Here is a 15,102-nt window from a genome sequence, read left to right as displayed (position 1 = left end):
ACACTCCATTGTGAGACCCACCACCCTCCTTGACGGATGCTTCTCTGATGTCTCCCTTGACTCACCGACGTCTGATATGCAGTAAAATGTCTGAGGATGCTGTATTTTACACTCACAGGCATCGCAGGGTGTTGACAGAACCAGCAGCAAAGGAAAGACCAGCAGGAAGGCAGGGCCCATGGTGGTCCCTGGGGAACAGGGCATGAAAGAAACCATGAATTTTTTCTTTGGCCCAGCTCCCCCATCCACCATTAGACAGAAACCAGGCTGGCTTTGGAAGACTGTCTACCTCCCTTCACCTCCAGTGTCATGAGCAGATTGGTCCAGTTTCCGTGATCTTGGGGATGGAAGGCACAAGATCCGTGCCCCACCTCTAGAACGCCTTACCTCGGTTGGGCTGAGCCGAGGTGTGTCACAGCTGCTGCAGAACGGCCAGCACCACAAGCATAAATAGTCGCCGGCACCTTTCACCCTGGGGTGTATCCATCAGGGAGGTACGATGTGATTACCGGGTGTACTAGTCCCTTGGAACCTTTTCTCTCTCATCTGCATTTCCTTTTCATCCTTCAGCCATATCAACCAGACTGGTAGGTACGGTCTGATTACTGAGTGCCCTTGTCATTTGGAATCCTTCTCTGTATGGCTGTTCAAAAAGCCACCAACTCCACATATTTTCCTGGGCAGTATTATGGGCTGAGCTGTGTACCCTAAGATTTACATGCTGAAGTCCTAACTCCCAGTCCTTAGAATATGACTGTGTTTAGAGATAGGGTCCTTAAAGTGAGAATTAAGGTGAAATGAGGTCATTTGGTTGGGTCCTAACCATCTATCGTATCCTTGTAAGAAGAAGAGATGACACAAACTCACATAGAGAGACATGTGAAGACACAAGGAGAAGATGGTCACCCACAAACCAAGCAGGTACTCTGAGAAGAAAACAGTCCTGCTGATGCTTTGATCTCAGACCCGTGGGCTCAGAACCATGAGGAGATAAACTGCTGCTGTTCAGGCTGCCCAGTATGCCTTGCTTTGTTATGGCAGCCCTAGAAAATGAAAAAGCTCCTATGTTTTATTTTTAGGACCTTTTTACAATTTAAATTTGCATTATGATTTTGGAAAGACAAAATCAGCCCCAATACCAGATCTACCAAACAAGATTTATTCAGTCACCTAACTTCTGTTTTTACATATACCTCTGTTCTCTGCCCTACTTCCTTAGGCTTTAAATCATTGTACTATGCTTTATCCTCCCATTGCTCTTCTAATTGGAACATTTATAAACATAGATGTAAGCACATTTATACCCTCTCTTAGGTAAAATTGTGGCATTGTGTGTATATATATATATATATATGTAACATATATTATATGTATGTTTTGTCATCTTGTCATTTTTATTATATGGCATATCCTAAGATGACACCATAGTGATATATATTCCTCATTCTTTACACAGTTGTATAATACTCCACATTGATGTGCTCTGAACTATCCAGCCAGTTCCTAATGATTGATCATTTCAACAGTTTCCTGTTGTTTTCTCTTACAGATAAGTACTTCAGTGAACAGGCATGTTAATATATTTTATGTTTGACCATGTGTCTTTAGAAGTGATTTCTAAAAATAGAATGGAGATTAAGAGCCATTTGAATTTTTTCCTGTGACTTTTCCATATCTTGTCTATTATTTTTTTGCTATAGAGTTGACTGACTTTTCCTCTGTTTTTAAAAACTGTGTATTAAACATGTTAACTCTTCACAGAATGATTGCAAATTTTCCTCACGTAATGATTTACTCCTCTTGAGTTTAAAAAATTTATTTAGTATGATCAGTTTAACAATGCTTTGATTAACTGCTTTTGGAATTTGAGTCATTGTTAGCAATGGTTTCCCCTGGTAAGAGAGATTAGAGGATTTTTATCCACGATTTCTTCTATCTTTTACATAATTTCACTTTTTATATTTAGATCTCTAACCCATTTGGAATTTCTCATAGTATGATAGATGAACACAATTTTACCTTGGTCCTTATTGGATATATATACAATTAACCTAGTACATTTATTACAAAGATAAGATCCTCTGTACTTAATTGAGATGTCACCTTTATCACATACTAAATTTCCATAGGCATTTGAGACATAATTTTCTATTCTATTCAGTTTATCTATGTGTCCATTCCTTCATCAGTACCAGGTTATGGAGACCTTAAAACATAATTGTATATGTTTGAAATGCATTAGTACTCTTCTAAAGAAGATTTTTTCTTTTCTCTTTTTTTTTCCCATCTGCTAGAGGTCACCCCCATTCTTTGGCTCAGGATGTTTTCCCATCTTCAAAGCCATCAATGGCTAGTCAAGTCTTTCTCACATCACAATACATGTTACTGACTCTTCTGCCTTCTTCTCCCACATTTCAAAGATCTTTGTGATTACTTAGGCTCTACTCAGATGAGCCAGGATAACCTCTTTATTTTTATTTTGTTTTTTGGTCATGTCACATGGCATGCAGGATCTTAGTTCCCCAACCAGAGGTCAAACCGTGACCCCTGCAGTGGAAGTGTGTAGTGTTAACTGCACTTTGTGAATGAAATGTGTTATTTTTTCTTTAGTGTTTGTTAGAATTAACCAGTGAAACAAAGCTTATTTGGATTGTAAGAAAAATTCAGTATACAAAGTTAAAATACAGTGCTATTGAAGTTTACTATTTTGTTGTGTGTATGCTGGATATTTTTATCTTTCAAGGAATTTGTCTAGTTCACCTAAGCTTTCAAATTTATTAGCATCAGGTTCTTTATAATATTTCCTTATTCTACTTTTATTAAGGTAAGATCTGTAGTGGTATTCCTTTATTATTCCAAATAATGGTAATCAACACATTTTCTCATTTTCCCTGATTAATATACTTACTAGGTTGTCAATTTGACTGCCTTTTTACAAAAACAACCCTCTGGTTTAATTGATAGTCTCTATTTTTCTATTTACTATTTCCTTTCTTCTCTTGAGATTTAGTAAAATATGCCCTTCTTTTCCCAACATCTTACGTGAAAGCTGTGTTGTTGATATAAGACTTTTCTTTTTTTTTTTTCTGATATAAGCATTTAAAGATGTAAGTTATACTTCAAACACCCTTCCAGCTCTGTTATAAAAAATTTGAAATGTTTTGGTTCAATTTTTATTCAATTCAAAAGATATCTCAATTCCCTCTGTGATTTCTCTTTTGACCCATGGGTTGTTTGAAAGTATCCTGTTTAATTCCTAAATATCTGGAGATTTTTGAATAACTTCTGTTGTAAATGCAACCCTCTGTAGTCAGAAACCATGGTCTGTCTTATCTGAGCCTTTTTAAATAATTAAGATTTATTTTATGTCACAGCATATCATCAGTATTGAAAAATGTTTAATTTGCAATGGAAAAAAATAGTATTCTGCTGTTGTTTGGCAGAATAATCTGTCCAGTAGGTCATGTTAGTTGATAGCATTGCTTATGTGTTCTAAATACTCATTTTTTATTTTTACTTATAGGAAGCTAAAAGGGGGAGCTGAAATATCTAATATATATAATTCATGTAATATCATAGAATATGATTAAGTGAAATCATGTTGGTAGCTTGAAATTGTTGATGGGATGATAAAAGTATTTATAACATGGAAACTGGCAAATGTTAGAAATCAAGTGCTCCCACAAGTGTTGGTTATTAATTCTTTATGACTGCAACACTGGACAGTTCCTCCGTTAGAGACTTCACTTCTGATCTCCTGAACTGACCTGGGGAAAAATGCTCCTTCTTGCTTGGTCAGTGTGTATGTAGGAACTGGCAGATGGGGATTGGGAACTGGGCCTTTCACAGGAGAAGAGAGAGCAGCAGCATTAACAGGTATTTACTGAGTGCTCACTATGTTGCCTGCTAGTGATATTAGTAATGTGGTTAGGCTGGCTTTCTACTATTTCAGCTCTCTAGCCTCCTTCAGTTCTCATTACGGCAGTATGAGATTGCCCAGTGGTTTAAGTATTACTCCTAACTCACCAATGATCCTTGGTCCTTGAAAAGCTCATCAGTGTAGCAAGTATCCTCTAACTGTGATCTGTCACTTCTTATATCCATGCTTTGTTTTAGAGTGAAGATGGGCAGGGTTACACAGGGACACACTGGCTGGACAACACACCCCAACTGGTCACTGTGGCATCTAATATTTATGATAAGAAACTCATTTTGATTTAGTTCTTTACTAAAAATTAAAATGCTGTGCTAAATGGCTTTAGCTCTTACGAGGGAAAAATCCTTTTTGTAACTGTTGACTATGGAGCAAAAGTTAAATCTGTGTTAACACTCAGGAACGCTGATTTTGAGCAACTGAACTCAATTTTGAGTTGAGAAACTCAGAATTTGACCATCTTGCTATGTCACCTAAAGAGTAGTAAATAATCTGAGTAAAGGCAAAAGCACTAATTAAAACATTAAAAGGTGGAATTTTATTATGTTTAAGTTCAGTGACACAGTTTGGTAGAATGACTAAAACAAAACTATGGTTGGGGGAGATGAGGAAGGAAGTTTCAAATTAATTTTTCATTTTTATTTTCACATTTGCTTCATTGACCATACAAATCGTGTCAATAGGTCCTTCCTTGATTCTCTTGTTATTTACTGAGTGCCTAATATCAGCCAGGGCCTGAGGAAACGGGACGAAGACAGTCTTTGCCATTTCGGATCGCAAGTAAATAGGAAGGTGTAGTGTTGGTGGCAGGTAGCCAGGAAGTGTATTCCAGTAGTGTGAGAAGTGCATTAGGACACATGAGAATCTTACGTGGTCTTGAGGGTGGGATAGAGCCTCAGAGGAATTTATTCTAAGCTGGAAATTTAGAGAAATATGCAAAAAGTAACAATAAGACAGGAATCTTAACTAATCACTATGTTTCGATGGAATCACTTCTAGAATGGGAGATCGTCTGGTGACCAGTCTCACTGTAGTCATTTATACATCGATAAGATTAAAAAGAGCAAGTAAAGGTAATTTAAGATCTTGTTTCTTTATAAAAGTTATATAATGAAATATATTATGAATATATATATATAAATGAAAGACATGAAAAGGAAATTAGAGACATAGGTGAAAAGATTTTGAGTCAAAAGATAATTGGGACATATGACTTTAAAGAAAAAACAAGAGCAATTTTAAGTAACAAGAATAGTTAACATCCAAAATTTTGAAATAAAGCAAAAGATAACAGCATGTCCTTTCAAAGTCAAACTAGGTGTTGTTGAAAGGTCTCATCCAAGGATTGTTTAATGATCTAAGCAAATGCATCTGTGTTTAACTTTGTTCCTTATTATTTGATGGGAGCATTGATACTATGAATTTATACCTTAAGTTTTATATTTCTGTCTGTTCAGAAATCTAACCTCCAAAGGTTTCAGTTTATGGCCCTGAAGAGCATTAACCACTTTTGCAACCATTAACAAATCCATTTCAGCTTTCCATTGAATGATTATTTCAATTTCTGTTTCTTGAATTCTACTTTGAATCAGGTGTACCATCTGAGTGATCTTTTAACTTATTGAATATATATTGAATTGAACAGTTGACATGTCCTTAACTGTATGTTTACATGAGACATATTTCTAACTTTTTGAAATTATCTTTCAATAAAAACCATTGCCTTTCTAAGGAAGCTCAATAGGAAATATTGATGCTTTTAGCTAACTCACAACCACTCTGTTAAAGTAATCCAAAAGCCTAATTTGCTGTAGGCAAATCAAAAGTCTGAAGTTCTCAGTGGGCTCCATCCCAAAGATAAGGCCCTAGAGATAAAACAGTCCATCATCCCATCCAGATCCAGTCCTACTCTTGAGTGAAGATCCATTATTTTGCTCTAACACTGTTTTTATACATGCCAAAAACAAATTTGAAAGGATAATCACCGTATCTTAAAGCAGGAAGGTGTAAAACTGTAAGGAACTTCCATTTCCCACTTTTATAGAATTATATCATTTAAATATGTGAAAATTAGCATATATTGGCCTTAATAAAACAATAAACATATCCCACATGGAAAAACATAAATTTCCTATTACTTATTAATGATATTAATTACTCCTACAGTAATCAATTGCCATCATCGTGGATAATTTGAGATGGATTCTCCTATTTAAATGTTTTCCTGCACTGGATGACTATTTAAAGCTATTTAATAATACTATTACTAGCAGTGGTTTCCACCCCCTGCCCCACAAGCATCAAACCAGGTCCTTGAACCAATACTGTGTATCATGTATAGGAGATATTTGATGTATATTATCTCACTTAATCCTCAGTACTTTTTGGAGTGGACATAACTATCATATTTTAGGGGTAAAGTAAACAAGATTTAAAAGGTTATTAGTCATGCCAAATTGGGATTTGTGTCTCAGATTTAATGGTACCCAATTCCATGCCTCTTCCACTGTCCCACGCCACCCTTGCTCAACCTTGTAGTGTTCATATTAAAATGGAAAAAAAATAACATGGGCAGATTTCCAGGATGCAATGCCATAATGATCTCATTATTCCTTTGGGATAAACCTAATCTGGTCACCAAAAACTTGGCAGGTGTAAATTGCATAAGGATGATGGGTGAGGGCCACGGTGCTCACAAGTCTCTCCATCTCTCTCTCTCTGTCTCTGTCTCCCTGTGGAAGTCATAAAGCTGGTCGGCATCATCACTCTTCAAAGAATCAGAAAACAAGAAGGAGCACAAAATCATTTTCAAGTCACCTGCTGACAGAAAATAAGATTTGAATGGATTTTCTAATGTTTCAAAGTACTTCCTTTTGCAGACAGCTAAGGAATTCATAAAACCGGCCATGAGAGTTATATTGCCTGTAAGTGTAAACAGTTATGATAGAAGAGCGACTGCATACACTCAGAGAGCCTTTTAAGAGGAGCCTGATAAGTTTATGTATCTCAGAGAGAGGGAAAAGGGCTCCTTTGATCATTCTCATGCAAATCCCCAATAGCTGACAGAAAGCTGCTTTAGGTTGTGCCATATTTTCTTTTTAAAACGCGTAGGAAACAACTTGCTTCGAAGTAATGCTATCCTTTTGAAGAGGTTTTTTTTTTTTTTTTTTTTTTCTTAAATTGGAAACAATTATGGGAGTGAGACTCTTTTAAAATAGAAAATTCTCTGGAAAATTCCTTCAGAGGTAAAGGCAGCCCGACAATGCTGTTGGCTTCTGGATTTGCTGATCATAGTGGCTCAGGGTCCTCTCCCTTCTCTCCATCTTGTGCATAATCACAAGAAAAGAAGCCCAAAACATTAGCAGCAGCTGCCTCATTTCCTATTCCTTGGATTTCAATAGCAGCGCACCAAATGGTCTCCAGACTTGGCTGAGAGAGGTAGAACGTTGCAATTAAGAACCTTTTTTGTTGTCTGTTTAGTTTTCTGTGACCTGTTTCCCCAAATGCAATCCCTTCCTGGCTCCCTTGGCTTCTCTAGCCACCGTGATGAGTCCCCGGTTGTCAGGTCAGGCAGGGTCCCTGCCTGGCTGCTCCCCTCTGACCCTCTGTCCAGTTATTTGGAGCAGTGATACAATCCTGCACAGTGTAACCCCTCAGTCAGATGGGGAGACAGCAGCATCTTTGCCCAAGTCCTCCTCCCAGCCCAGAGCGCCTTCCTGCCCTTTCTCCACCGGTATCTTCAAGGTACAGCTTCAGTGCCACCTGTTTCCCTGACAGACTCCTCCTCTTCACCAGCAGGCGTCGCAGAACTTTGACACAATCACCAGACCCGCAGAAGAGCCCAGAACTTAATTATTCTCTAATTGTTTTTGGATAATGTATCTTACAGTTATTTGTTTTTCATTAATTGCACACTGTCCTGGGGGGTCTCCTAGGGGATGGACTGCAGATGAAGAACACACCGTCCATGCCCTAAAGGACCTACCAGTGTAGGAGATGAAGGAGACACAGGCTCGACCCTTGGGTTGGAAGATCCCCTGGGAGGAGCACATGGCTACCCATTCCAGTTTTCTGGCCTGGAAAATTCCATGGACAGAGGAGCCTGGTGGGCTACAGTCCATGAGGCTGCAGCTGGATATGACTGAAGTGACTGAGCATGAGGACAATTCTCATATTTGAGTTATACCTCGTTGAGCCTCTTCTCCTTCCTCCAGATTTGATGGAAACAGCAGTCGGTCCTGAAGTAACTCAAGTCCATCCCCTTGGGGTCACCCTTGCCTCTGCCTTCTCCCCCTACTCAGGTCCAGTTATTAATGACCAAGTCGGCACCCCCAGAACCCAGTGAGCACTGGTGGGCTTTCACCCACATTTTGCCTTTAGTCTGGTGAGACAGGAAGAAAGGAGTCTGCAAGAACTAATGAAAAGTCTAGGAACAGTTTGTGTGGGACCTATTTGAATTATAACTATTACTATTATTATTTCAAAAGGCAGAACATCTGACTCCAGCTGCTTTCAATAAACAGTGAACTTTATTGGCCGATAGGGAAGAGGAAGGACTGGCTTCAGGAGAGACTTTATCCAAGGCTTCAGTGATCTAACCAGGATTCAGTTTCTATCTCCATTTCTCTCTCTTCTTCTCTGGTGGTTTCTCCAATTTGTTAGTCTCTCCCCTCTGGTTCCAAGATGGTACCAGCAAATTTTTTGGCTACATATATTTGCTTATGTCCAGTAGGGATTGGAGAGAGTCTATTTCTTGGATATCTGCAGAAATTTCATCGATTATTGACTCAGGTTGGATTATGCATCCACCCTGAATCAACCACTGTGGCCAGGAGAAGGGTCGCTTAGAGTGGCCTATGGCAATACAGATTAACTCCAGCCTTAGAAGTGAGGTTAAGTGAAAGTGAAAGTCATTCAGTCATGTCCGACTTTTGCGACCGCATGGAATTGTCCAGGCCAGAATACTGGAGTGGGTAGCCTTTCCCTTCTCCAGGGATTCTTTCCAACTCAGGGATCGAACCCAGGTCTCCTGCATAGCAGGTGGATTCTTTACCAGCTGAGCCACAAGGGAAGTACAAGAATCCTGGAGTGAGTAGCCTCTCCCTTCTCCAGGAGATTTTCCCGACCCAGGAATTGAACCGAGATCTCCTGCATTGCAGGCAGGTTCTTTACCAACTGAGCTACAAGGGGAGGCAATAAAGAACGAAGAGCTCCCCCAAGTGGAAGCTGATGCAGAAGCATAGCACTCACCCACTTGATCGTGCTCTTGTCCTAGAGACTAGTAAATTAGTTGACTGTCTAAATGTTATAATTTCTCCTTGATTTAGTTTTAGTAAGTTGGAAGTTGGAGAAGATGCCTGGGAGCCAGCAAGTTCTTCTTTTTTCAAAATTTATTTATTTTTAATTGAAGGATAATTGCTTTACAATCTTGTGTTGGTTTCCGCCATACATCAACATGAATCAGCCATGGGTATACATATGTCCCCTTCCTCTTGAAACTCCCTCCCGCCTCCCACCCCATCCCACCCCTTTAGGTTGTCACAGAGCCCTGGTTTGAGCTCCCTGAGTCATACGGCAAATTCCCACTGGCTTCTTTTTTTTAAAACTGGCTTTATTAAAGTGTAACTGACATGCAAGATGTGCACATATTTAATGTATAAAATTTGACATGTTTGGACATATATGTACACCTGTGAAATTATGATTCCACTTATATGAGATACCTAAAGTTGTCAAATCAAGTTCTTATGTGCTATCCAGGGTGGAACACCTTCTTTGTGGGCATAAATGCTGTTGTCCTCAAAAATGACCATTAGATGGCAGAAAAAATCCATATACCTGGTAAAGAGGCACCTGTTTCTAAAATTGTGAAGCTCTCAGTATCTATAAGGAGAATAGCTCATCTGTCTGGTGAGTACAGATAGCACTGTGGTTATCAGCCCACCCCCATGCCAGTCCTCCAAATCTGTGCCTCTTTTAAGAGGCTGTGGGTTACTCTCATTCTTCTTTTCATTAAAACATATTAGGAGGAAATAATCCACGTGGAAAACTATTTTTTTAAAGGCTTGAATGACCATTAGGTGGTATTTCATATTTCCTAGTGGGAATTTTCCTGTGTTACAGTAGAGGTTATTTGACAATCCAAAGTGATGAATCTCTGATGGCCAGAGTGGCATCTGAAATAGTTTTGGAAGGGGCAGAGTTCACCTGCCTCTGAAATCGAGTCGGTAGAGGCAGCCAGATAATTCTAATCATAATAATAACAGCTTATATTTATTCAGTGTTTATCATGGGCCAAGTGTTATACTAAGCACTTTCTATTGTATATTTATACACTATGATCATGTGAAGAAGTACATGTTAGATCTCTTACTGAAAAGTACACAGAAGTCCAGAGAGTTTAAGCAGTTTGCTCAAGGTCATATAATTTGAAAAATGTAAGTGACTTTTAAAAATGTATTTCTGTTACACAGAATTCACAGCATTGGTGCTTGATGTCAACATCATTAGGACTTCAGGAATTCAGATGAAAAGTGATTATCTCTTTGGCCCCGTGATGCGTGCTTGATATAGAAGATCTTAATGATCTTCTGCTCATCGCTGGACCACTGCAAAGAGTGAATCTGGGAGACAGTTTTAGCTGGGTTATCCTGAGCAAGGATGAGCATAAATTCTTACAGGAGAATTGGGGCAATGTCAAGGCTGATGTCAGCAGAATATTTTAAAGCGGAACTTTCCTGGAAGCTCCAGGTTCCACAGCCTTCTTTTGTGCGGTGGAATAGTTAAATCACCCATCCCAGTGGTTTGGAGGTGCCCACTGCGGACAAAACACATCCAATAGGATGTATTTCTCTGGTGTGTAACCTGAGATTCAAGAACTTTGTGTGGGTGTCAGCATCCCCGGAACAGAGAGTTTTGTCAGTGAGGTGGTGTGTTGTGTCACAACGGTGCGTATAGAAGACAGCGTCCCTACTCACTGGCCCGCCTTGTCACACTTGCTGCAGCTGTTAGGATTCTGGATTGAAAGGAGAGAATCCCGCCTTGAGGCAGCTTTTTCAAAAAGCGGCTATCAAGGTTCAAGTGTACCTCACGGGACATCCCTGGGGGAGGAAATGGCAACATGCTTCAGTATTCTTGCTAGAAGAATCCCATGGACAGAGGAGCCAGACAGGCTACAGTCCATGGAGTGGCAAGAGTCTGAGCCCACGCCAGCTAGTGTGGCACAGGATGGGAGGGTCCTGGGCTCCAAGAATGATGAAATTTAAACCTGGAAAGTTTTAAATTCTCTGTCCATCTCCCACCCCTACTTACACTTCTCTCTGTACGCATTCATTATGCTTATTTCTTAGCCCTGAACTTTTCCTGCCTCATCGTAAATACCCTGGCCACGCACAACTCTACAATTCCATGCCAGAAAATTTGACTTGTTGGTCCCCAAACCAAGTTCCTCGCAGGAATGTATGCTGCGCTTATTCGGGGACATGATATGCAAACACTTTAACTTTTTTTCTTTGTCTCGGCCGTGGCATGCTTTAGAGATTTTTTTGTTTTGTTTTGTTTTCATCATAATGGGGCTTTTCTTGCTCACTTCTAGATAAGGCTGTGGCAATTCTTCCAATATAACCTGTTAGTTTCAAGGGACTTTGTAAGTTGGCTGTAATTCACATTCTCAGAATTGGGGAAATCTGTGTCTTTTGAGATAGAAGAGTTCCTTTTCTTTTTCTATTTCCTTTTAACTTTTATTCTTTTCCCCCTTTAAATACGAGGATGCTATTTTTCCAGGTGCCATGCGGCTCTCTGACAACTCATAGGCTGCTTTAGTTGTTTTTAATGAATATTATTGCCAGCTGCTCAGCTGTGAGAATGTTATTTTTTTTTCCGGGGATGTTGGAGAGCCCCATGTAAACGGAGCGCCCCGAAGGTTGCATTCTGAATCACCGACGCCCCTCCTGGTTACCAGGGGATCCGTCCTGCAGGGGGCGCCGGAGCTCCTCGTTTCTTTAAGCAAGTGAGCAGGTGAAGACTCAGGTGAAATCGTCAAGCGGGCCCCATGCCCGTTTGGACCGCAGTTTTCCCTTTGTATTGCCTTTTCTCCCCTGCGTGCCCATCCCAATGGGATGGGAGGTCGGTCTGTGGAACTTGTCCAATTGCCAGATTTTCACAGAAGTCCTCCTGGGGTCGCACAGAGTCGGACACGACTGATGCGACTTAGCAGCAGCAGCACCACAGAAGTCCTCAAGCAGTCTCTGCTGCCTCAGTCCACATCCCAGCCACCTTCCCCGCCAGGCTTATATAAACAGATTAGAAAAGAGGGGTGCTGGCTCATCCCACTGCGATTCTCCACCTGCACTCCAGCGTTTCAGAGACTCGCCACGACCATCCTTCTGAAGGGTGGTCTCTCTTTCCCTTCTCTTTCTCTTTTCCTTCGGAAGGATGGTCTCTTCCCCAGAAGACAGTCTCTTTCCCTAACTAGATGCGTCTGTTTCTATAGGAAACTGGCTTGAAGAACAGGAAAAAGAGTTGACACAGGCAGCCAGAAGGAAGGGGGATAAGGTGCAGTGGAACCCCAGTAGTTTTGGAGGATCAAGGTCATGAGAGTGCCCAATGGATCAAGAAGAGTCTGCTGAAGAATAAGACTGTCTTGATTATCCTCGCCAGCTTTATCTGATAATCAATAGTTATTATACATTCCCTTTCTCATGCCATAAACAAAAATCCATTCCAGGTGGGCTGTAGATCTAAATATGAGATGTTAAACAAGAATGGTTCTAGATTATAACTTAGGTGAATATCCTCATGGCTCTGGCTGGCAACAGTCTCTCAGAAAGGACACACCCACACAGCCACGTGCCCGTGTGCGACGCCAGATGTTTTACAAAGTTTATTTTCCATGCATGCAGTCCCTTGAGGTAAAAACAACTCCCCACTTCTGAGTCTCGGGAAATTAAAATTCCACATCTGACTGCTGCCAGCTTTGGAACGCTGATGAGTATGTGATGAGAAGTCTGATTGGAGTTCTCATCTGAGCTCTCACCCCGCCCCACAAGTTGGATGCAGTGATATTTGTAGTTAAAATCAGAGCTCCTTTCAAACAGAAGTGTTAGTCTCAAATTATGAGAAAAAAAAAAAGAAAAACAACTAATGCTCATTAAGCACCTATCATGCAAGGACTAAGTGAGCTCATTCACGCACACGACCTTGCTCACTCCTTACAATGGTCCTACGAAGCAAATATAATTATGCCCATTTTCGTAGTTGATGAAACTGATTGATAGAGAAGTGAAACATCCTCCCCAAGGTCACAATGCTAGCAACCAGAGAGGCCAGGATCCGATCCGGATAGTCATCTTCACATACTATTCATGCAGCAAAAGGGTAGAATTATTTGGATTAAAAATGTTCCAGAACATATGCTCCCCACTGCTGGCCTCCATTGTAGGATGATATGTTTCCCTTCCATGGAACCACAGGGTTTCCACATACTTCCTTTTCAATAGTCAGGCAAGTATTTGTTTTCCAGTTACACTGAAATGTGTTTGGGGCTGGATTCATTGGGCTTTTGGAGATCTTTGCCGAATGATTTCAAATGGCATGTCTAGCTACCGGGCTCTAGACGGTCAATGCTTGACATTTCAGAGTAGTGATCAGTGCTCCCTTTGTTCTGGTGAGGGGCGCCACGTGGCACGTGGGAACTTAGTTCCCCCACCAGGGCCTGAACTCGAGTCCTCTGCTTTGGAAATGCAGTGTTTTAACCACTGGGCCACCAGGGGAGTCCTGATTAGTGCTTCCTTTGGAAACAGATTTAAATTATCAGTTTTATCAGATGCATAGACTTGGAACATGTATGTAGGTCAAGAAGCAAGAGTTAGAACCGAACATGGAACAATGGAGTGGTTCCAAATTGGCAAAGGAGTACATCAAGGCTGTATATTGTCACCCTGCTTATTTACCTTATATGCAGAGTATATCATACGAAATGCCAGGCTGGATGAAGCACAAACTGGAGTCAAGATTGCCGGGAGACATATCAATAATCTCAGATATGCAGATGACATCACCCTTATGGCAGAAAGCAAACAGGAGTTAAAGAGCCTCTTAATGAAGGTGAAAGAAGAGAGTGAAAAAGCTGGCTTAAAACTCAACACTCAAAAATGAAGATCATGGCATCTGGTCCCATCACTTCATGACAAATAGATGGGGAAACAATGGAAACAGTGACAGAGTTTATTTTCTTGGGTTCCAAAATCACTGCAGATCGTGACTGCAGTCCTGATATTAAAAGATGCTTGCTCCTTGGAAGAAAAGCTGTGACAAACCTAGACAGCGTATGAAAAAGCAGAGACATTACTTTGTCAACAAAGTCTGTCTAGTCAAGGCTATGGTTTTTCCAGTGGTCATGTATGGGTGTGAGAGTTGGACCGTAAAGAAGGCTGAGCACTGAAGAATTGATGTTTTTGTCCTGTGGTGTTGGAGAAGACTCTTGAGAGTCCCTTGGACTGCAAGGAGATCCAACCAGTCCATCCTAAAGGAGATCAGTCCTGAACATTCATTGGAGGGACTGATGCTGAAGTTGAAGCTCCGATACTTTGGCCACCTCATGCGAAGAACTGACTCCCTGGAAAAGACCCTGATTCTGGGAAAGACTGAAGGAGGGAGGAGAAGGGGACAACAGAGGATGAGACATGGCATCACCGACTCGATGGACATGAGTTTGAGTAAGCTCCAGGAGCTGGTGAAGGACAGGAAAGTCTGGCATGTTGTAGTCCATGGTTTGCAAAGAGTTGGACAAGGCTCTAGGCACGACAATAGACTTTGGAATACATATGGGAGGGTAAGTGGGGCAGAGTTTCATATTTGTGGACAGAGCATAATAGTTTCAGGAAACACTTCTTTTTTGTCCACAAAGAAAATAGAATAAATAAATGTTCAGAAGCAAGAGAATATCATTGGTAAAGATCATTTATCCTGATCTTTGATTCAATCCTTATATTTTTGTTTCCCCCATCCCCCTCCAAGGTTGTAGACAAACTTTTCTGTGGCCTGTCTTTCATTCAGTCTCTTTCCCTCTTCCTCCTTCTCTGTTATCTCTCACTGTAAGGATACTTAGTTTCTCTCACTCAAGACAAGAGGTAGATAGCAGATTTGACACTAGCCTGAGGATGGAGGGG

Source organism: Capra hircus, chromosome 18 (genome assembly GCF_001704415.2).
Source record: "Capra hircus breed San Clemente chromosome 18, ASM170441v1, whole genome shotgun sequence".
Classification (NCBI taxonomy): Eukaryota; Metazoa; Chordata; class Mammalia; order Artiodactyla; family Bovidae; genus Capra; species Capra hircus.
The sequence above is the reverse complement of the archived record's forward strand: the minus strand, read 5'-3'. Positions refer to the sequence as shown.